Source organism: Macrotis lagotis, chromosome 1 (assembly GCF_037893015.1).
Source record: "Macrotis lagotis isolate mMagLag1 chromosome 1, bilby.v1.9.chrom.fasta, whole genome shotgun sequence".
Taxonomy (NCBI): domain Eukaryota; kingdom Metazoa; phylum Chordata; class Mammalia; order Peramelemorphia; family Peramelidae; genus Macrotis; species Macrotis lagotis.
The window spans coordinates 84,079,349-84,102,623 of NC_133658.1; positions in this window are offsets into that span (position 1 = coordinate 84,079,349).

Sequence of the window (23,275 nt, forward strand, 5' to 3'; positions counted from 1 at the left end):
GAAAGCCAAATATGAGGGCACAGAGTTGAACAGTGCAGAACAACAATAAAGTAGAACAAGTTGCCTCAGAAGGTAATGTATTCCTCTTCATTTCAGGTCTACGTATAGAGATTGAATGATAATGTTTTGAGGCTGTTGAAGTAATTAGAGGGTCCTTTTGGGTATAGATCTAAGGATTACCCATCTAGAGATGAAAGTGACTTTGGAAACCATATAGGCCAACTCCATTTTACAGATAAAGAAACTGAGATCCAGGAAAGTTGTACCTAATCTCCATGGTTTTATTTCCAACCCTCTCTCAATGAACTTGGGAGAAATTATCCTCTAAAGTTGGAGGTGGCCCTAGGTTCTCATAGTATGCCAGTGGAACAAGAGCTGTGGTAATTCCTAACAAGTTGGAAAGATTTTGAGTAAAGATTTGGACACAAATTGTTGTTTCTTTCTTTGAAAAACAAGAATTCAAACAAGGAAATAACTAATGGTGTAGTGATTCAAAATTCTACACTCTTCCTATCAAGAGATGATTTTTTTTCAATGAAAGCAATTCTGCCTCCCTTTCCTAAGATTTGTATTGGTGAATTAAATTGACACTTGAATTGGAATTAGGAAAATTTGAGTTCAACATGTACTTCATTTAAGTCATTTTATCTGGATTCCCTCCTGGAGGGGGTTGGATTTGATGACTTTTGAGCTTCTTTCTAAGTCCAAATCTTTGGTACTATATAGATTTAGTGCTCAGGCTGATGAAATCACAAATTAATTGTTGTACTGAAGTATGAATTTAATGAAACTCTGGTTCTGCTCATAGTAGGAAGGCTGTTATTAAATTGAATTGAATTGAATATAATTTTATTCCTATATAGATAGATGAAAAGAAAGTCACATTTTGTTTCAAATCATTATAATCTCTTCTTTCTAGAATAACTTAACATTTAGATTTCTCATGAATCCCCAAAGTGAACTAACAAGGACAAGCTAGTCTTCTTGCATTTCTATTGGGAGAAACTTATAGCTCATGTTGTATGGGTGAAATTGACTCAGGGAACTATAGTGAACATAATTCACTTTTTTAATCAACTTGGATTCTTTGGGAGGAGAGCACATATAACACCCAAATAAATTAGTTGTAATTTTCTTAATGAACAAAGTCATCATGAATCACCCATGGATAATCACCCCTGTGATTTAGCACCTGTGACATTTCTAACAATACAACACTATTTGGTAAATATTAAAGACTGTGCCTGAAAGAGAATGAGGAATGACTTTTCACTCCATATGGAACATGTTAATTACTAAAAAGGCGGCAATTGGTTGTAAAGAATTGTCCTCTTGTCATTATCACTGAAGTACAATCCAGTCTTTTGGTTATGAATTGTTTTTAGAAGAAATATGGTAACAGGGTATTTATATTTGTAATGGCATTTGGCAAGAGAATGCATTCATATTAATATCTGTGCTCCAAACATATTTTTAGAATCTGAATATAATTTTCTTTAAAAACTTAACCATATTTTCAGGTTGACTATGAAATACAATGCTTCAAAGAAGGTCTGGATATTGATGATCCTTGTTTGTTGGATCTGATATTTTTTGTCTGTTTCTGAATATCAACTTAAAATTCCCTGAGCTAAAAGAAGAATCTACCATTTCCCCATCAGTCCTTCTTAACATCTGTACTTTTCTTCATTTTATTCCCTACATCTTGAATGGAATCTATTGCCTTTCAGCTCTACTTGTAGAAATCTTTCTCCTTCCTTCAGGCTCAGGTGCTACCTTTCTTCCATGAAGATTTCTTTGGTCATACCTACTCGATCACACTTATTGATTAGTTAGGCTTCACAGAATTGTATTGACTGGAATTTGGATAAACACAACCAACAAAAGCTTCATCCAAGTCAGTAATAAAAATTTTGATTATCCCAGGGCCAAGAACACATCCCTCAGGAACTTCTCTAGAGGTCTCCTTCCAAGTTTACATTGACCAATTCTCATTCATTCAGCTAGATCTGATTTTGTTAAACCTTACATGGTCCATATGTCATTCACAAGAATGGCATGAGGGAAATTGTTGAAATCCAGGCATTCTAGATGCCTCTCATGTTACCCTTTTGAAAAGAACCTGAGATTGATCTGACAGAACTTGTTCTTGATGAAGTCATGCTGGCTTTTAATGAACATTGCTTCCCTTTCTAAATGATCTCAAATCATCTCTTTAATAATATGCTTTAGGATTTTCTAGGAATTAAAATGAGGCTCATTAACTTAAAGCCTGCTGACTCATATTTAAAAAAATAGCAGAACATTTACTGTTCTTTGTTCTTAAGGTACCCCACTTTTTTCCCCCAGTCTCTCAGTGGTTACTGAGAATAGCTCAGTAATCAATCATATCTGGCAATTGCTTCAATATTCTAGGATACAGTTTACATGGATCTGATGCCATACTCACTGAGATCAGCTAGGTACTCTTTCATCATCTACTCATTCATATTCAGTTTCAACTCCCTTTCAACCATTCCCTTTGAAAAAAAAGCAGGATCAAAAATGCAAGATGAGTGGTTAAGCTTCTCATTTTATACATGATCATCATCCCACTTGTTCTAACAGCAGTGCTATGCTTCTTGGATTCTTCTTTTGGCCCAACATAGCCCCCCCCCCACTCCTTTATGGATTTAGTTTTCTTTAGCATTCATGATTTCAGCCCATTCTGAGTTTCATTCTTCTAAAATCCTCTCACCTTTCCAACTCTATTTATTCTATCAGGGAATCAACATCCTCCCAGGCTCTCATCCTTTACTCTTCTTTTCAACTCACTCTACACAATTTATCTGTTGCAATGTCTAATAATTTCTATATTCATAGATTTGTCTTCTATACAACCACTGCTCACCCTTAGGCCCTTATCATCTCATGTTTGTATCATTACAATAGTCTGTTGGTTGGCTGCCTTCAAGTTTCCCCTGCTCCAGTCTATTCTACACTTTGCTATTAAAGTGATCTTAATAAAGCACAGGTCTAACAATGTCATTGCCCTACTCAAATAGACCCCTCTGTCTATTTATTACCTTCAGGATCAAATATAAAATTTCATTTGGCTTGCAAAGCCCTTCATGATAGGACTGCTTCTAAGCTTTTAAATCTTGTACCTTTTCCCCCTTTACATAGTCTATGATGCAGTAACATTGATCTTTTTGTTGTTTGTTAAACAAGACATTCCATTACTGATCCCCATGAGTTTTCACTAGTTACTCTACACGTCTGGAATGTTCTCCTTCCTTATCTCTACCTACTGGCTTCCCTGGTTTCTTTCAAAAGTCACTGGAAATTGAACTTTCTATAAGAAATCTTTGCAGGTCCCCCATCTGCTAGTGTCTTTTTTCTAAGATTACCACACACAAACACACACACACACACACACACACACACACACACACACACACACACAGTGTCTAGTCCATAGTAATATCTTTGCAAATATTCGTTAATCATTTGATTGCATTTACTCCTACTTATTTGCACTTGTTTCTATCTTCAAAATGTCTTTTTAAAAATTGAAATTGTTTAATGAGTTTCCTAAGTAGCCACAATCATTTTTTCTTTTGGAAAAGTTCCACATTTAGGGCTCTCTCTAGGATGTCACATTGTCCTATGTTCTGTGGTCATGCTTGCTATCTCCCAGTCACAGTGGGTCAGTATTTCAGCAGATTATGAGTATCTTAGGAGATCATCCAGAAATAACCCAAGAAGAATTTCCAACATGCTGTACCTTAAGAGTTACTGCCCCATTATTTGAAGATGTAATTTATAGCATTACAACTAAGGAATGAGGAGACCAAAACAACAGGCAGATCCTTGAAAAATGACTTATCTGTCTTTTTCAGGGGGAACACCTCTCCCAAGTATCTTCAGATATGGAAGTCTCAGTGTTCTTCCAGAATTCAGTTATTTTGTACATTTGTGGACATCATGGCATAAGAAAAAAGCCTTTGACACAAGCAATTTCAAAGCTCAAAGCTCTAATCTACAATTGGTATATTTATCCCAGTCTTTAATTATTAATGTTACTTTATTGATCTGATACCTAAAACGCAAACAACAAAAATGGTGCAAACTAATTATTGTGGGCTTCCTACCTCTCAGGGCTTCTCTATGAGTTCCCAAGTCTCAGCCCTTTCTCCCATCAATCAATAGGGTTTAATTCATTACCAAGTTTGAACTCCCTATTCCAACTGTGGAATTTTCCATCCATAGAAGAGGAATGCGCTGAATGGTTTTTTCCTGCAGGGGCTCTGATTTTGCATTGGCTCAGAAAATATTCTTTTCATTATCAATTTAAAGTCACATTTATTAGAACTGTTTCCAGGTGTCCTATGTCCGAATATCTCTGTCCCTGGTCCTAGTTATAATATACAAATGGTTCTTGCTTTACACAAATTTGACTTTACATAAAGAATTCTGAAAAATTCTGCTTTCAAAAAAGAACAACTATATTAACTATACTATACAATATTATGCTCTCATTCTATCCACTCCTGCCCTTCAACTAGGCACTCTCTGATCTTCTCCACTGCCACCCCCAAACTAACAACAAACCTAAAAAAGAAAAAAAACCTTAATAGAAGAGAACTCCAGATAGACAATTACGACAGCAGTCACTTGTTTGGGGCTTGATTTGAGACTTCCAGCACAGAGGAAAGAGATCTTTGCCCTGCTTTCCCTTCTTTCCCCAGTGCCTTTTTTTCAACCATCAATACTCCATACATCATGTTTGTCTCTCACCCCCAGCATGTTCCTCCTCTTGTTCTCTCTTCTCTGTCACTGACCTCTACTTGTCTTGGAACTGTGTTCCAGTTCCTTCCCTCCAAGAATATTCTGCTCTCTGCTGTCTCCCTCCCTCCCTCTCCCCATATCAGAGGACAAATTGACAATAGGTTAAAAATGCTTTTACATAAAGCTCTGTGAAACAGTTCACTCCTGTAAAGCAAAACTCTATATTTATTGGTCAATAAAATAGGAATCAACACCGTTTTGTGAGGCACCACACTTTAGCTCCCCTTCCCTCAAGTCTGGCCCTTTCTAGTACATCTTCCATTCAGCTGTTAAATTGGTCTTCCTACAGTTCAAATCTAACCATGTCATCTCCCTTTTGTTTCTAGTACCAACTAAAATATCTTCTGTTTGGTAGCACTTTGAGGGAAGAACTTTTGTTTTATCTACCTCTGTCTTTGAAGGTACCAACTGGATGTCTTGAACAAAGGGATAATTATGTCGAGTTAAGTCAAAGAGGATTTAAAGTTAGAAAACATGGATTTGAATCCTATCTGCAAAAAGTACTAGCCATATGAACTAAACAATATATTTTCATTTTTTGAGCCTCATTGTCCTCCTACAAAATCAGGTTATTTGTCCTTTATACTTCTTAGAATCAATATTATACTAGTGCTCTTCAAGCCTCAAACTGACAAAAAAAATGGAAATGATTTGGAATGGAAAATTTTATTTGAACTAGCTGTTAGCAATTCCCTGTATTATCTGCTTTCTCCCACTGCTAATTGTGGTTGTCTACTCAAGGCTTTCTCTTGGGGTCTTTTTACTTCTTTATACTTTTTTTCCCTTTAGTATTTTCCCATCCAGTTGTTTTGTTTATAATATCTTTGCAGATGATTTCCAAACTTATGTACCCACTTCTAAATTAAATCAAAGCTCCAAGTCTCTATTCTCAAATGTCTGTTAGACATTTCATTTGGATGCTCTATTGGCATTTCAGACTCATCATATCTAAAACAGAATTCATCATCATTATACCCAATCCAGTCTCTTCACCAGTCTTTTATTACAGTCATCAAAAATCACCCAACTTTACAATCATGAGATCATCCTTCCCACTACCTCACCAATAAGTTGCTTTCTTGTAAGTCATCCTGACACAACATTTCTTCTAGTTTCTTTCCATTCATACAACCTCCATTTAAGTACAGGTTCTAGTACATCTCACCTGGACTACTGTGATATACTACTAATTGATATTCTCCTTCCCATCTCTATCCTGGGTCTTCCTATAAGAAGTCTGGTCATGTCTCTTCCCTACTCCAGAATTCATCAGTTTTCCTGAACATGTTATAATAAAATCTCAAAGAATTACCTTTGCAAGAAAAACCATATTCAATTTGGTTCACATCTATCTTACCAATCTTATTTCATATTGTACTTTGCAGTCTGAGAAACTGTCTTGCTAACTGTTCTTTCCTTTTACCCCTATGCCTATGTATAAGTAGTCCTTAAAATCTCGAAATCAATCACTTTTTTCCCCTTCTGCCTCACAGAATCCCCAACTTTCTTCAGAGATTTGAGCACATTCTTTTATATGAATCTTTTCTTAGTCTGAGCAGTTGTTTCTATACCTTTCCCCTCTTGATGTTACTTAGTTTTGTCTTGAATACACTAGGTATTTCTTTAATTGTGTGTATACTATCTCCTTCCAGTAAATGGTAAGTTCCTTGTAGGCAGATACTATTTTATTTTCATTGCTGTACCCTATAGCACAGGACGCTGTATATAGTAAAGTTAACTAACATTTAGTACAATGGGAAAACATTTTAAGCAATGATTTAAGTAATGGAAAAACATATTAAGCATTTTAAGCAAATTTAAAACATTTATCAAATATTTATATGTGCTTTGTACTAAGTTCTGGGAATACAAATAGAAAAACTCTGCTACTAAGCAGCTCATATTGAGGAATAATGTTTATGGTAGTCTTCATGAACAGCACAGATGGAAAGGTATGGTGACCCATCACCTTACTCAGATATTATACAGGAATACTTTACTGTACTGTACTTCAGTTTTTACTTTGTAAATGTTGCATTTTAACAAGATTTGAGAGACAATATTTTAATTAAGCCAATCAATAACCCTACAGGGTCTCTAAAAGGTCAAGTAAAAGAGAGAGTCAAAAGATGAGAAAAACTTCATTGTTATCTTATTTGAAGAATAATTGCCACCTCAGTCTTCATAGACCACCACACCAGTAGTCATCAATATTGAGTCAAGAACCTCCACAAGCAAAAATAAAGATTATAACTTACAGAAAGCTTAGATGATAATTAGCATTTTAACAATAAAAATTAAGATATATATATATATTTAAAATCTGATACTTAAGAGACTATAGTATAAACACAACTTTCATATGCACTGGGAAACCATCTTGCATGAGTCATTTTATTGTGATATTTGCTTTGTTGTAGTGATATGAACTGAACCTATAATATCTCTAAGGTATGCCTATAGCTGTATTACTTCACCATAATAGTAGGAGAAATCATGTTCTAACCAATAAACAAATAGGCAGAAGAAAATAATGGGCCCAAGGATTGCTGGAGAATCTAGTTCTGGATAGGGTCAAGGATGGGGGATAGCATGATAGAAGGGTAGGTTGTTCTATGTCTGGTAGGATCCAGACAGTGGAGGCTAGGGGGAAAAAGGGATAAGAACTCTTGTTCTTGCTGAACTCTTGGGAGCCCTTTGGAATCAAGAAGGCTGGGAAGAAGGGGAACTGAAGGTTTTTATTAAATTCAGTGTCAGGTCAAGGACATCATCCTTCATTTCAAGAATATTCAACTAATGTTTGAAAGTTTCATTATGCCTGTAAAACACTAAGCCTCTGAGTGGAAGTTAAAAAAAATTTACTTGAAAATTCAGATAATCATTTATTGATTTACTGATTTACTCCCCAAACCTTTGGAAGTATCTAAATGTGTCCTCTGTTACAAATCCCTGTACATGGGGCTGGAATAGCTCCAAACATCAAAATTTGACAGCTATCATCAAGGAGAGTCTAAAACGTGGATGAGATATGTATGTGGACCAATATCATAAATTTGAATAACAAAAATTCAAAAGAGGATTTGAAAATACTATGAGATTAGATGAGGGATAATTTCTTTGAGGTTGGATTTAAAATGAAGGACTCATTGAAGACTGTTGGGAAAAGGATATTTTCAGCTAGACCTCGAATGACAGATAAGGTCTCAATAGACTAGAAAAGGGAAAAACATTAAAAGAATGTGCAGAGATGGGAGTAGGAGGTTGTATTGGGTCATGGTAGTTCATCCTCTTTGGCTAGAATAGGTTGGGATCATCATGGAAAGATATAGTTGAAGTCAATCTGGAGAGGTTATTCTAGGATAAAGATAGACTTTGTTTAGCAATCAATGGATAGTCATTGAAAGATTTTCAAAAGAGGAGTGTGATCTGATCAGAGCAGTGGATTAGAAATAGGAAGATCATGTTCTTATAACATTTCTACCTTATGTCAAGGTAGTCAGGTAGCATAGTAGATAGAATGCCAGTCCAAGAATTAAATTAAGTCAATGGTTCTTACTAGCTTTATGACCCTGGGCAGGTTGTTTAGTCCTATTTTCCCAGTTTCCTCATCTACAAAATGAACTGGGAAAAAGAAATGACAAACCATTCTAGTATCTTTGCCAAGAAAATCCCACATGAGTTCATGCTGAGTCAGATATGACTGAACAAGAACAACACCTTGTACCATATTTATTTATTCAAATTTCTTATAATCCCTTTCTAAATTGTAAGCTTCTTGAGAGTAGACATTGTGTTTTTTTGTGTCCCCATGACTTTATATCCTAGATCCTGAATACAGAACTTTAAACATAATATGTGACAAGTAAATATTTATTGAATTTAAAACAAGGATAATTCTAATTGATTATTAGAATTAGAATTAGAATTAGAATTATTAGAATTGTTGAATTTTTTGAAACTGTAGATTAAATAGAAGGGGAAAATTGTGTCTGTATCTTCAAAAGCAGTTCAAATTTCTAAATATTTTTCCATGAAATATCTTGGATCTAGATATTTTTTTTTCATAAAAGGATGAATGTTTTGAAATAGTTCAATTCATGAAAATCAAGTTTCTTTGATGGAGATGGTATTTCTTTGGATTGTTCTAGGGAACAATTGCAGTCACCATGATTCAATGCCATTTCAAGGAACACAAGTGACCTGCTATTCCAGGTCAGGAAAGTCAAATTTATGGTTAACTTGGGAGCAGGGATTGGCATTTGTAAACATCTTGCTCCACAATATATCACAGCCATGAAAAAAAACAAAAATATCTACCAAAAATACAACACAACAATCAAAGGTGATATCATTTAGAAGACTAATTAACATACCCTCAATCCTACAATACAATGAAAGCCCCCAATGATATTTAAAATTTTATTAAGGTCACTATGACACATGGACTGAAATGAATGATGCTGGAGATCAATGATGCTGTCTCAAAAACATCCATACTTAGTAGATTCAAGAGAGTCTAGACACAGATTGAGTGAAAATGACAGGATTCATTTTGCTTTTGTAAATAAAAATCCATTATTGGAATAACTCAAGTTTTTACATTACATTCGGTATTTCTCAGATCTTAAGTATATCAACTTGCCCTTAATCTCACACATTGTTTTGTTTTGCAGCTCACTATATGTAACTCTCCTGCACTTTGGGGCTTTATTGTAATCTGCTTTGTCTTATTCCCCCTACAAGATTTCAAACTCTGAGAGGACAAGGAGCTTCCATAGCTTTCAGACATCATAGTCATCTTATTATCCTATTAGATTTTAAATGTTTGAGAGCTTCCATGACTTACCTGAGCATTTTATATCTCCTAGAATCAAGCACAGCAGTGCACATACTAGGCAATTGATACCTATTCTTTAAAGATTGAGTGAATGAATAAAGAATATTATACTATTCTGCGAAAAAAGAAATTGTGGCATTTCTTCAAGTATTTTGCAGAATGCTTCACATGGTAAGTGATGAACCAATATTTACTGAATGTTTGATGCCTGGATAACTCAATAAAGCAGAATAATTCAATCAGCCCTTAAGTGTAATGATGATGAACTTAAAACCTGAAGTCAATTGGAGGAAAAAAGATGGGCAGTGACTTGCAACATTGATTATATATATTTTGGTGCAATGGAAACTGTTGGATCTAGGACATCTGGGTTAAAATGCTGGTTCTGATAGCACCTCACTATGTGACTTTGGACATATCACTTTCTGTCTTCATTAAAGATGGGCACCTGTTTCATAAAATGGAAGCTATCCAAACCCAAATTGATTATTGTTATGTGCTATTTTTCCACTTGGATTCAACAGATTTATACTATCACACTTAGGTAACAGAATCTGAATGCCTGGATTCTCATTCTGCCTCTCCCAGTAGTTCATTGTATGACTTTCAGCAATTTACTTCCTATTTCTGCACTTCAGTTTCCTCTTGTGAAAATTAAAATGACTGGAATAGAGTCCTGCCACCATTAAAGGAGGGTTCTCTGCAAGCTGAATGTTTACGTGGACTACGTTATGGGAGAGCTGGGAGACTGGGGCTTGGGTTCAGGATGGCAAGTTAAGTTATAAATATTGGGGCCCCTTTGAGAACCATTCATGATCTCAAAAATTACCTTTAGGTCTAGGTTTTTTCAGTTAATGATTGGCTTCCATAAAGGCTTAGAAGTTTGGTGAAAGGGAAAATATCTATTTATTGCTCAATCTATCTATTGGTTGTTGGATGTATCTCTCTCTCTTTCTATCTATCTATCTATCTATCTATCTATCTCTATCTCTCTCTCTCCCCTTTCATTCTCTCTTTTGCCTGGAAGTTTTCATGACTCTATTTACCAAGTAGCTAGTAATTTAGGATCATAGGTTGGAATTATTGCAAGAATTAGGATAAGAAAGCACTTATTCCTGCATTTTTCAGGTTTCTGCTCTTACCCCTATGCCACAAAAGAGTAGCAAGTCAATTTAGTAATATTCTAGTCCAAACCCATTATTTTACAAAGGAAGAAACTGAGGTCAAGTCAAGTTGCTAAGCATTTATTAAGTGACTATTATGTGGCAGACCCTAGTCTGAGTCCTGGGAATACAATAGAAGCAAAAATATAGTCCTTATCCCAAAGTAGCTTTCATTCTAAGGAAGATGCATTAAAAAAAAGCTGAACAATTGAAGTAGAGGGAGGTCCTCATTTGCCCATTCCAAGTCCAGTGTTCTATTAACTGCATCACCCAGCTACCTCTTAGGGGAGATAAAAAGAAGCTTAGAGATGGAGGTAAGTAGATAGAACAGCAAAACACTTGTGTTTCCAAATAGGTCATTTGCTTCATTCTTTGATGAAGTCACTATGGATGTAAATTTTCAGGAGTAAGTGGAAGGGAACCTATGGTGAGGGGATTGGTTTAAGAGGAGGATAAATTTACTTCTTCGCCTACTTCGCCAGGCTGTTGTTAATCTATGAAGTCCTTTGGAAAAGAGAACTAGTGTTACTGTCATCTGATTAAAACTCTTCAAGGAATAGGACGATGTGGAAAATGAAGTCTAAGAAAGCATCTTGTTAGAGGCACACAGATAGTAAGAAGCAGCCCCAAAATGTAGGCATACTAGGTTGGCAAATGGGTCAAGAAATAAAAAGGGTTATGAACACTTAAACTAGAATAAGTCTCAAGTACCTTCAATCTCTATATCTAGAGCTCCAGATCATAGTCAGGTGGTACAATAACTAGAGGACCAGACCTGGACTCAGGAGAAACTGAGTTCAAATCCAGTCTCAGACACTTAATAATTTCCTAGCTGTGTGACCTTGGACAAGTCATTTAACTTCACCTTGCAGAAAACAAAAAAAGAAAATTTACTATCTGTAAGACCCTGAAAAAGTCGTTTAATCTCTGCCTGTTACCATTTCCTCAAGAATAAAATAGAGGCAATAATGCCAGGGTTGCTGTAAAAATAAAAAGAGAATTTGTAAAGTATTTTGCAACTTCATAAGAACCAAGCAAATATTAGATGTTTTTAATTATACAAATTAGATATAATAATGTAATTGAATAGTGAAGGATCTTTGTCAACCTAAAAATTCAATAGAAATGCCAGTTTTCACTAATCATTCTTATTCATGAAAGAAATAGATTATGATAATTGTATTTATTTTATTTTATTTTGTCTTATAATTATTAAGAATTTCACAAAACTAACCCTTATCCTAATAAAAAGGTTTATCTCTTCTTAATGCTCACATAAAACACAAAACAAGAGATTGGCTGATTCCCCCTGGCATTTCCATGCAATAAGGAACAAACAAGGGAGAAAAAGAACCAAACTCTTAGGACTGGCAGAATGGTATAGTGATAAAATGACAAAAATGGATTTTTTTCTCTAACCAATTTTATAGATGCCTTGAAATCTATTGATGGACCTCTTGGAGGACTATGAACCCCTTTTTAAATATTCCTGTTCTTTAAGAGGGAGGTGGCTAATAATACCAAATACATATCTGCTAACATACTGGTCTGTATCCTCATTACCACTTGTGTGGACTTTTGCATCAACCTCTTCATTAGTCTTTCTGATTTTACTTCATTTCCCTTCACCCCTCCCTATTCATGCTATAACATGGTCAGTATACTATGTATTCACTGCTTTGATCAAAATTCTAAAAGTCTGTCTACTCTGCCTAAATTTCAAGGTCCTCTTCAGTCTCATCACACTCTATCCTTCCAGTCTTAAACTAGTATTATTTCCCTTAATATGTACTACACTTTACTGGGCCTCTCTTGGTTCCTAGAACATGCCCTGCTCTCTCATATTTCTGCACTTTGGATAGAGCTGCTTTCCCATGCTTGGAATGTCTTCTCTTCTTGGATAGGTAATTTCATTGATAATTTCAGATAAGGCAATTCCTTCTCTTAATACAAATCAGCACCTGCTATGCAACTTAATCTTAAAGACTTGCCTGGAGAACTGAGGGGATGAGACACAGCTAGATTCAAAAAGCCAATCTGTTTTGGAGATAGAATTTGAATCAAAAACTTCCTTTCTCGAAGAATTGTTCTCTATTTTACATGTTAAAGCCCAACTTAAATGCCACCTCAACCCAAAGCCTTTTCAAATCTCCTGTTATGGTTCCCCTCAAATTCAATATAGCATTTTGTCAGCACTTCTGTAATACATCACTATGCAATATTATATATTACAACATTGCTTGTCTAACAGACCAAGTGTTATTAAACTGGAGTCCACCAACTGCCTAAGGAGTCTCTTGGTAGATTTAACCAGAAGGTTGTCTATGAACTTGGATGTGTAGAAATAATAAATTTTTATTTCCAAATTACTGATTCTTTTGTGTGTTATGTTTTTCATTGTTATTGTTGTCTGGTGTGCATATTTCTTTGTGGTTATTGTTTAGTATTTAATTCATGGTTGACTCTTCATTACCCTGTATGGAGCTCTTGGAAAAAATAGTAAAGTGGCTTGCCATTTACTTCTCCAATGAATTAAGACAAATAGAGGTTAAGTGACTTGCCCAGGCTTACACAGCTAGTGAGTGTCGGATACCAGGTTTTAACTCAGGTTTTCTGACTCCAGGCTTATTACTCTATTCAGTGAGCGACCTAGCTGCCTCAATTAATTTCATAGTACACATTTAAAAATATTTTTCTAAGAAGGGATTCACAGTCTTTGCCAGACTACTCATTATGGTCCATGACACAACAACCTGGGGGAGGGACTCAGGTTGACCACAAGTAAAAAATCCTATCTTATTGATAATTGACTCCTCTCTCAATTCCTAAACCAGTATTAATCACATAATATATATTTAATATGGACTTCTTGAATCGAATTGAGTCAAATAAAATTGAATCTCAGACTCAGGGAGAAATCTCCCAGATGGACCATAAGGAATCCATGTGAGTGAAATGATGGAGAACAGGCCCACATGGAGAAAGAAGGCCCCTGGTGATGAGACAAAGCAGAGGCAATGTTGATAGATTGCCAAATGGTGCTATTGTTAAAGAGTAGCCCAGCCCTGGCCACTTGTCCTGGTTGCTCATTGTATTTGCTGAGGTCCATGACAGAATTATGGCCTCTTTTGGCACAGTTTATCACCAAAGCCTCCTACAATGCTGCTCAGAGTACCTTAGCCATTCATAGGCACAGGATGCAGGCTGTGCAAAGAGGACAGAGGGCTGAGTGCAGAGACCCAGGGTGGGGCCTGGCCCAGCTGCACACCTAGGCTTTCCCATGTGAATGATGCCAATTCCAGAGTAGCTATTTCTTTTTACTTGTTTCAGTGCTATGAGATTCCATGGTTTCATGGGGTCACCAGGCTCTGCGCTTAGCCCTGTACTGTTTAATGTTGATCAGGTCCAGTTAAGAATCATTTGTAAATGTGTCTGGATGTCTGGGGACCTACAGGAAGATAAAAACAGTCCCTTCGCTCAAATAGTCACAGAGTAATGACTTTCATATAGATAGGGATCAATCAATTAACAAAGATAAAGTCCCTACCTTGTGGCCAGCACTATGAATGAATATAAAGGATGAAGCAATTCCTACTTTAAAAACTATTCAGCACTTAGATGCCAAATAAAAGGGGCTTTTCCATATACAAAGTAGAACTGAGAGAAACAATTATGCACGCAACCATAAATATGTCTTAAATACAGCTTTCATTTTCTTTTAAGTGTATAATAATTTCAGCATGTATCTTTCAAATCTGTCCTGCTTGTTTGTGTTTACCTCAACTTTTCCTTCTGTTCTCTTTTGTGAATTGAAAAAATGTGTCAATGGCTTTCCTCTTTCTTTCTCTCTCTCTCACTCTCTTTTTCTTTCTTTCTTTCTCCCTTTTTCTCTTTCTTTCTCTATTTTTCTTTCTTTATCACTGGCACCCTTACTCCACAAGGCAATCTCAATTTAAAAAAAAAAGTAAGATTCTTCTTTTAACAAAAGTACATAAACAAACAAGCAAATTTCTATCTTGGTTATACACATAAAATATATATATATATATATATATATATATATATATATATATATATGTATATCTTATTCTATGTCATGCTGTCAGTTGGTCGGTAGCATGCTTTAATACCAGTCATCTGGAATCAGAGTTGGCCATTAAATTAGAATTCTTTAAGATTTAAGGTTGTATTAAATTTTCTACATGTTCTCCACATTCTACTAACCTCACTTTGTATCAATTCATATTAGCCTTCCCTAGTTTCTCTGAAATCACCCCAACCATCATTTCTTTTGTTGTTGTTGTTGTTGTTGTTGGCAAGACAGTGGGGTTAAGTGACTTGCTCAATGTCACACAGCTAGGTAATTATTAAATGTCTGAGACTGGATTTGAACTCAGGTCCTCTCATGCTCTATCCACTGCACCACCCAGCTGCCTCCCAACCATCATTTCAATAGCATTATGTCCAGATACAAAAATGTGATCAGACATTCTCCAATTGAGATACTCCCCTTAGTTTCTAGTTCTTTACTATGATAAGATGTATTGCTAGGAGACATCTTTGCACATATGGGTTTTTTTTCTTTCTTTTTTAAGAAAGACAGATTTCAATGAACATTGAATAAGGAAGATGTGAATTAAAATCCTGCCTTGCTCACCTGTTAATTATTGAATTCGAATATTTCCCTTAAAAATAATTTTACAGAGAATTCATACAAGGTAAGGACTAAAATGGAGGTAAGAAGAATCAATGTATGGTCACTCTTAAGGTCTCTCTGAAGAACTTTGGAATTAATTGTGAGACATGGGAAGATACTGACACAGAACTGTCCGGGATGATGTGCTTGTACCAAAGAAGGCCTTGTTCTCTATGAGCAAAGTAGAATTGCAGTAACTCAAAAGAAAAAAAAAAAAAAGAGATGGACAAATTTAGAGATATCTCCACACCAAGTGTTCACATAACCTATTTGTGCCTGACCTGTGGTGGAGCCTTCCAAGCTCATATTGTTTTCATCAGTCACAATTAGATACACTGTACATCAACTCATATCTAGTAATATCAGTTTGGTCCTCTTCAGGTATCCTAGAGATGACTATGATACCAAAAAAGTCAAGTAAACAAAAAATCTGATAGGAAAAAAAGATGTAGGGAAATTTTTATGAGTTTTGTCAAAATTTAAAATTACAAACAAGTTTAATTTAAAAAACCAGTTGAGGCAATGCCAATGAGTTTGATAGTAAGTGTTAACTGGCCTGTAATATCTTAATAAAGTCAAACATCTTAATATTTTCAATCTCATTTGATGACATTTCAAGATTTGTCTCTTCATTAGATTTTGAACTTCTTAATATATGGGACTCTTGTTTGCCTCTTTTTGCATTCCCAGTACTTAAAATAGTCCCTGGCACATAGTAGGAACTTAATAAATTTTTTTGACTAATTGCTTGATTGATTGATTCATGACTTGGAAATTACCTTTGGTAATTTATGTCATATATCTCCATGGAGTTTACCAGACAGCTCTCTATCTGCAAATACCCATTCTACTCTTATGCTTTCTTGCTTTTGCTTATGGAATTTCCTAGTTTTAAAATATTCATGTTACCATGAATTTCCCTATTAAATTCCTACTTATACATGAGGTCCCAAATACGATTTTCTCTTTTAAGCTTTTCTGATAACCTTCAGATGGTGAGCTTCTTCCTTGAAACTCATGGATTCATGAGTCTTTGGTCCAATTCATATACTAGCTTATGGATCTAAATTCAAACTCTGCTAGGTTGACAGCTCCATGAGTGCAGGTCATATCTAAATATGCTCCCTATTCCAAATCCCTAAGTGCTCCATTCAAGATTCTTCAGTATCATAGTATCTTAGCTTCAAAGTTAGGAGAGATAATAGAAGTCATTGAGTTTAAACTTTAATTTTATAAATACCAAACCCAAAACTCAAAGAAGTTAATCAATTCGATCAAGGTCTTCTTTCTTATTGTTGAGTTGTTTTGGTTTATGACCCCATTTGGGGATTTTCTTGCAAAGGGACTGGGGTGGTTTGCCATTTCCTTCTTCAGATCATTTTACAGATGAGGAACTGAGGCAACCAGGGTTGAATGACATACCCAGGGTCATATAGTTAGTAAAGAAGGCTCAAGGCTCAAGAAAAAAAGTCTTCCTGATTCCAAGCCCTATTCCCTGCCCACATACCAACATAGCTAGTAAGTGACAGCGGAAGTTTAACTGGTTTTTGTATTATAATGGAGTGGCTAAGTTAGTCTAATAGTTGTGAGTCCCTAGCTATCTGGTTCATTCATCTATTGACCAAACTCACATAACTCACACTTTTTTCTTTTTATTTCTTTTAAAATTTTTCCCCCTAGCTCCATACAAAAACAAGTTTCAACATGTACTTTGAGTTCCAAATTCTCTTCTTTCCTCCCTACTCACTCCCCATCATTGAGAAAACAAAATACTTGGTGTAGGTTAAAAATGTGTTGCCATGAAAAATATTACTACAATAGTCAAGCTGTAAAGATAAACATAACCGCATCCCCCACACAAAAGAGAAACCTCAAGAAAAATAAAGTAAAAAAGTATGCTTTAATTTGTATTTAGTCTATTTGTCTTTGGAATGGATAGCTTTATCATAAGTTCTTCAGAATTCTCTTGGGTCACAACATTGCTGAGAAAAGGTAAGTCACTCACACTTGATCATCCTGAAACATTGCTGTTATTTGTATAAGGTACGTTTCCTATTGCACCTGCTTGTATAAGTTTTTTACTGAGAGCATCCTGTTCATCATTTCCCATAACTGAACAGCATTTCATCTCAATCACACACCACAATTTGTTCAACCAGTTCCCAATCTTTGAGCAATCCCCTAGGAGCAGTAGTACTCCTAGGTCAAAGAGTAGGCATCATTTTATAATCCTTTGGTCATAGTTTCAAATTTATTTACACAATGGTTTAATCATTTCATAACTCCTCCAACAGTGTACCAATGTCTCAATTGCCCTACATCCCTTTCAACATTTGTCATTTTCTCCTTCTATCCTATTCGACAGTCCAGTAGGTATAAGAGAGTATCTCAGAATTCTTCCAACCTAAATTTCTCCTAATGAGGTAAGGCATTATTTTTAAAAATAAATGTAAATATATTGCATTGATAACCTCATGGATCTTATTTTTTATGAATTTGAACTACTTCTCTATGTTTGAGAAATGAGGTCTTCATCAGAGAAACTTGGTTCAATATTTTTCCCACAGTAGATATTATTAGTTGTATTACCCTTCATCATATTTCTCCTACCCATTTATTCTACTCTCTCTCTCTCCTTTCACCTTGTCCCTCCTTAAAAATATGTTGTATCTGATTACCCTTTCCCCCAGCCTTCCCTTCCTTCTTTCACCTCTACCCACCTTTCACCCCTTCCTCCCCTTTATCCCAACCCTTTTCTCTATTTTCCTCTAAGGAAAGATAGATTTCTATACCTGATTGGGTGTATATTATTCCCTCTCTGAGCAATTCCATTGTGAGTAATGCTCACTCACTCCCCCTCACATTCCCCCTCTTCCACTCCACTGCAAAAGATTTTTCTTGTCTCTTTTATGTGAAATAACTTACTCCATTCTACCTCTCCTTGACCTTTTTCTCAGCACATTCTTTTCTCTCCCCGTTAACTCCATCTTTTTAGTATATTAGTATATTATACCTCCAAAATAAACTCCCTCCTGTCTATATATGCTCTTTATAATTACCCTAATAAATGAGAAGGTTCATATGAATTGTCAGTATCATCCTCTCATGTAGAAATACAAGCAGATCAACATCATTAAATCTCTGTTTTCAGGGACCTACAAGTTTTTTAATTCCTCCAAGGTCTTATGAGAGTCTATGACTGCTCTCCTGACCTGTAATCTGGCCTGGGGATGAACACAAGCACTCCTTTTTGTCCTGAAACTGTGAGGCTTCAACAAGTAAGTTCTGATGTGCTTTTGCTTCTTTTCCTGAGACTCCCTGATTGGGAGCTGGATCTGAGTATGGACAAATCAACAGAGTCCTGCTTCAGGGACTGCAAAGAGACCTCTGTATTCTCCCCTGACCCCCTAGTCATAGTGAGCTGATCACTCTGGAAGCAGAGTTGGGTGGCTCCCTGCTGGGTGTCTCCCCATGTCTCCTCTTTGCGTACCTTTAGCAGGGTCTGAGCTGAGATCTGTGCTGACCTGGGCTCAACTCTCTGGTGTGGCAGTTTTTTTTTCTTGTTCTCTTTCTCAATTTCCCTTTGCAGTCTCTGGTCTGAAAAATCTGGAAACAGTCACTGCTGCCAAAGATCCAGATCTGTTCCTGGATGACTGGAGACCAGTTTTCCCCAGTGAAACCCAGGCTGCACTGAGGGCCCTTTCTCACCCCAGTACAACAGACTCTTCCTACTGATCTTCCAAGTTGTATCACTCTGTCCTTTTGTGGGTCCTGTCACTCCAGAATTTGTATATAATCATTATTTAAAGGTATTTGGAAAGGTTTGAGGGAAAGCTTGCAGGCGTCCCTGCTTGACTTCACCATCTTAACTCATATAACTCACATTTATAGGGAGATTTAACATTTATACACCACTTCCCTTACAATAGAACTGTAAGGTACTTGTGTCCCCAGTTTACAGATAAGGAAAATGAGATTCAAAGAAATTAAATGATTTAATGAAGGACACACAGCTAGTCACTATTATGAACTTATTATGAACTTATTATGAACAGAAGCCTATATCAACAAGTTCTCAAGGAAATAAAAAGATAACAGATGTAATCATTTCCCTTATAGAGCTTATAATCTTCCAAAAGTGAAACTATACTACACATACAACACACAGAGACAACATAACACACATACACACACACACACACACACACACATATGTGCACACATACTCTCACACTTGCAGTCTCAGTCAATAAGTATGAGTTTTCCCCAATGTTCTATCATAAGCCCTTTTTTCTTCACTATACTCTCTCAGGAATCTTATCAGTTCCTATACATTTAACTCTCATGTATATGGAGATGTTTCCTATATCTACATATCCAGCCTCAATTCTGTCACATACCCCCCAATTTCCCATTAGACACTTCAAACTAGATGACTCAGAGTTAATCTTTAAACTCAACATGTCTCAAACTGAACTCATCTGCCTTCTCCCATAAATTTTTCTCCTCTTCTAAAATTGCCTATTTGTGTCAAAGTTATCACTATCCTCTCATTGTCTCAGAATCTTGATATTCTCATTAACTTTGACTTCTCAGTCTCCCTCACTCCACACTTCCAATCAGTTACCAAATATTCCAATTTCTACCTTCACATCAGGGCAAACCTCCAAGCATTGGTATCTCCCCCCACCTTCTTCTTTCCCTTAAATTTGCACAGTGGAGTCTGTCTCTTCCTGGAGGTCCCTAGAAAAATCTTCAAATCCCTCCCTTTTGTCAAGTCCAACTCAGGTGTCCCTTCTTCTGTGAAATTCTCACTAACCTGCTATTGTTCCTCCAGTTCAACTCTTAGAACACCAACCTGAAGTCAGGAAGACCTGAGTTCAAATATGGCCTCAAACACTTACTAGCTGTGACTCTGGGCAAGTCATTTAACTCCAATGGCTTTCCTGAATATTTCTCCTCCCCCCAAAAGAAAAAAAAAACAGCCTGATAATCCTCTTCTTAATGAAAGTGTTTATTTATTTGTTGGGCAAGTAATTTAAATCTGATTGCTTAGCATCCAAGCCATCTCCAGTCATCCTGATCTATAACTGGCTCCAGATGACTCCAGAGGAGAAAGTGAGGGTGGTAACTTAGCATACCACCACCTCACTGAAATCCAGTTCATTAACATGTCATGACATTACCTATCTGAAATCATGGACTTCTTTAAGGAATGAAGGACAAGCAGCAACAGGTTAGCTAAGGGATGAAAGAGGTTTCAGGAATACTGAACAAGTAATTGTTCTTTTTTTTTTTTTGGCAATGCAGTGGGGTTAAGTGACTTGCCCAAAGTCACACAGATAGGTAATTATTAAGTGTCTGAGGCTGGATTTGAACTCAGGTACTTTAGGATGAGTGCTCTATTCACTACGCCACCTAGCTACCCCATAATTATTCTTTTATCACAAGAAGAAGACCTTGGCCATCATGTTGACAATGCAAAATGTTTTCTGCTGAGTAGTTCTGTCCCCTAGGAAAATCTATTTAAACCCTTCCCTTTTGTCAAGTCCAACTCAGGTGCTACTTTTTCTGTGCAATTCTCACTAATTTGCCATTATTCCTCCAGTATCTCAACCAACCCCACTCCCAGATGAAAATCATTCCTTAAGCCCAAATTTCTCTCAGATATTTGCCTGGACTATTCCTTTGCATAGATCTCATTTTTCTTCAAGACACATTTATTTGTGTACATGTGTCCTCTCCCAGGAGATTGTAAGTTCTTTGAGGTTTCTTTGATATATCTACCTTTTTTATTCCAATGCCCAGCTCAGAGCTGTACACACAACAAGTAATGAGTAAATATTTGTTACATTGATTGTTGGAATGGGTTTAGAAGTCAGAAAGCATAGATTTGAATCCTGAATCCAAAATGTACTTACCAAATGATGATGGACAAATCCCTACCATGAGTGCTTCATCCTCTATTAAATGGGGGTAGCAATTCTTGGGCTATTTACTTTATAAGGTGGTAGAGAAGAAATAACTTTTTTCATTAGAAAAGTATGATGAAATTTAGAGTAGATACCCTTTGGAATTATCAGCTTTCTAAACTTTATTAGACTCTATTAGAAATTCTAAATCTATTACTGTGACTGTTCTTTACTCCTTGGCCAGTGTAACAAGAGTCTGCTTCCTGGTTATAAATTCCTTTTCAGTCATTGAATCAAAATTGAGCTCCTTATCCTGGGAGTCATTCTGAACCCCTTCAAAATCCAAATCTTCCCAGGTAAACCTGGACTCTATTTCTTGTTTTCTTCAATAAATTGCATGTGATATGGGCTGACATCCTGATCTTATGTACCTAGAAATGTCTAAATATCTTGAACTACTATCTCTTCTTTTATTCTCTACTCTAGAATTTCTCATAAAACATTTTTTATTCTTTTATCTTTATTCAGCAATCTTTGCATAATTTAAATAGATATTTGTATTTACTTCTGGTCTATGAGAATCGTGTATCACCTTGGGGTCTAAGTTAATTAGGAATCTCATTGGATAGTGCACAAGCAGATATCAATAATAGTTTCAAGAAGACAACTTTAGACTTGGGGTGTTCAGCTATCCTGAGCACAGTCAAACCAAACTTTCCAAACTCAAGTGGGCTTATTTCTTTTGCTATGACAATTTGAAAAGAAAAATGGTCTTTTTTCTAGTCAAGGTTCTTTTCTCTGAGGTCATCTCTCTTACCTCAACATTTACTATGTACTTTCATTAAATCCCATCCAAGACAAATAATGATAGAGTCATTTGATAAAGCCAAAAAGGAAAATAAGGCCACTAAAGTATTTTTTTCATTGTATTTCTTCCCCGAGTTTATGTTTCTTCATGTTCTCAGGTCCCACCCTTCTCTCACTACAGATGTGCCTTCATTAGAAGAGTCCATCAGTTTCCTGACAAAACCAGATGTTTCCTGGCAATAACGATGATACCTACTCAATGTCTTCTGGTGGGTTCTTTGGTCAGGTCATAAGCTGTTTCCAGTTACCATTTTCTCACACAGTACATGTACCATACCATGTGGCCTTCTTCAACCTGTCTTTCCTTTCTCACCGCTCTTGCCAGAAGTCATCCAGCTCATTCTCCTGTAGCCTCAGAGAATGACAGTGCTTCATAGGGAGCCCAGGAGTGATGCCAGGTCAACAAGAGAACTGTTGTCCCCAAGCCTTCCTTCCTTTCTCCTTTTCCAGGCCCACATTTGTACCAGTTCATCAATGCAATGCTTCACCTAGGGTGTCCAGTGAAGGTCAATGCCCTTGTAAAGCAAAAAGGAAGCGAGTGTCTCCTTTATGGACAGCATTGTTCCCATACACATGGACCAAATCATTGCCCTGAAATGACATTGGTGAATTGTTTCTTACTTCTTGTAATGCATACAACTAGATAACTTGTGGTGATAAAGCACATACTGATACAAGCTATCATTATATCATACTTCTCTGGGCTAGAGCTCCCATATAGGAGAGAACCCTAGGAAATAAAAATACCTGAATGATACAACTTGGTATATACTAACTCCCTACTTGCAAGCATACTGGTCATAAAATATGATAAAAGAAAAGGAAGACTCAACAAATATTACAGATTTTTATTTGATCTTGATGAATGAGTTAGAATCCCCTTATTCCTTCATCAAATCTCATAAGACACCAGACTGAAAATTCTTCTCTCTTGTTTACACTGTGCTTCATTTTCTCCATTGCTTCCCCT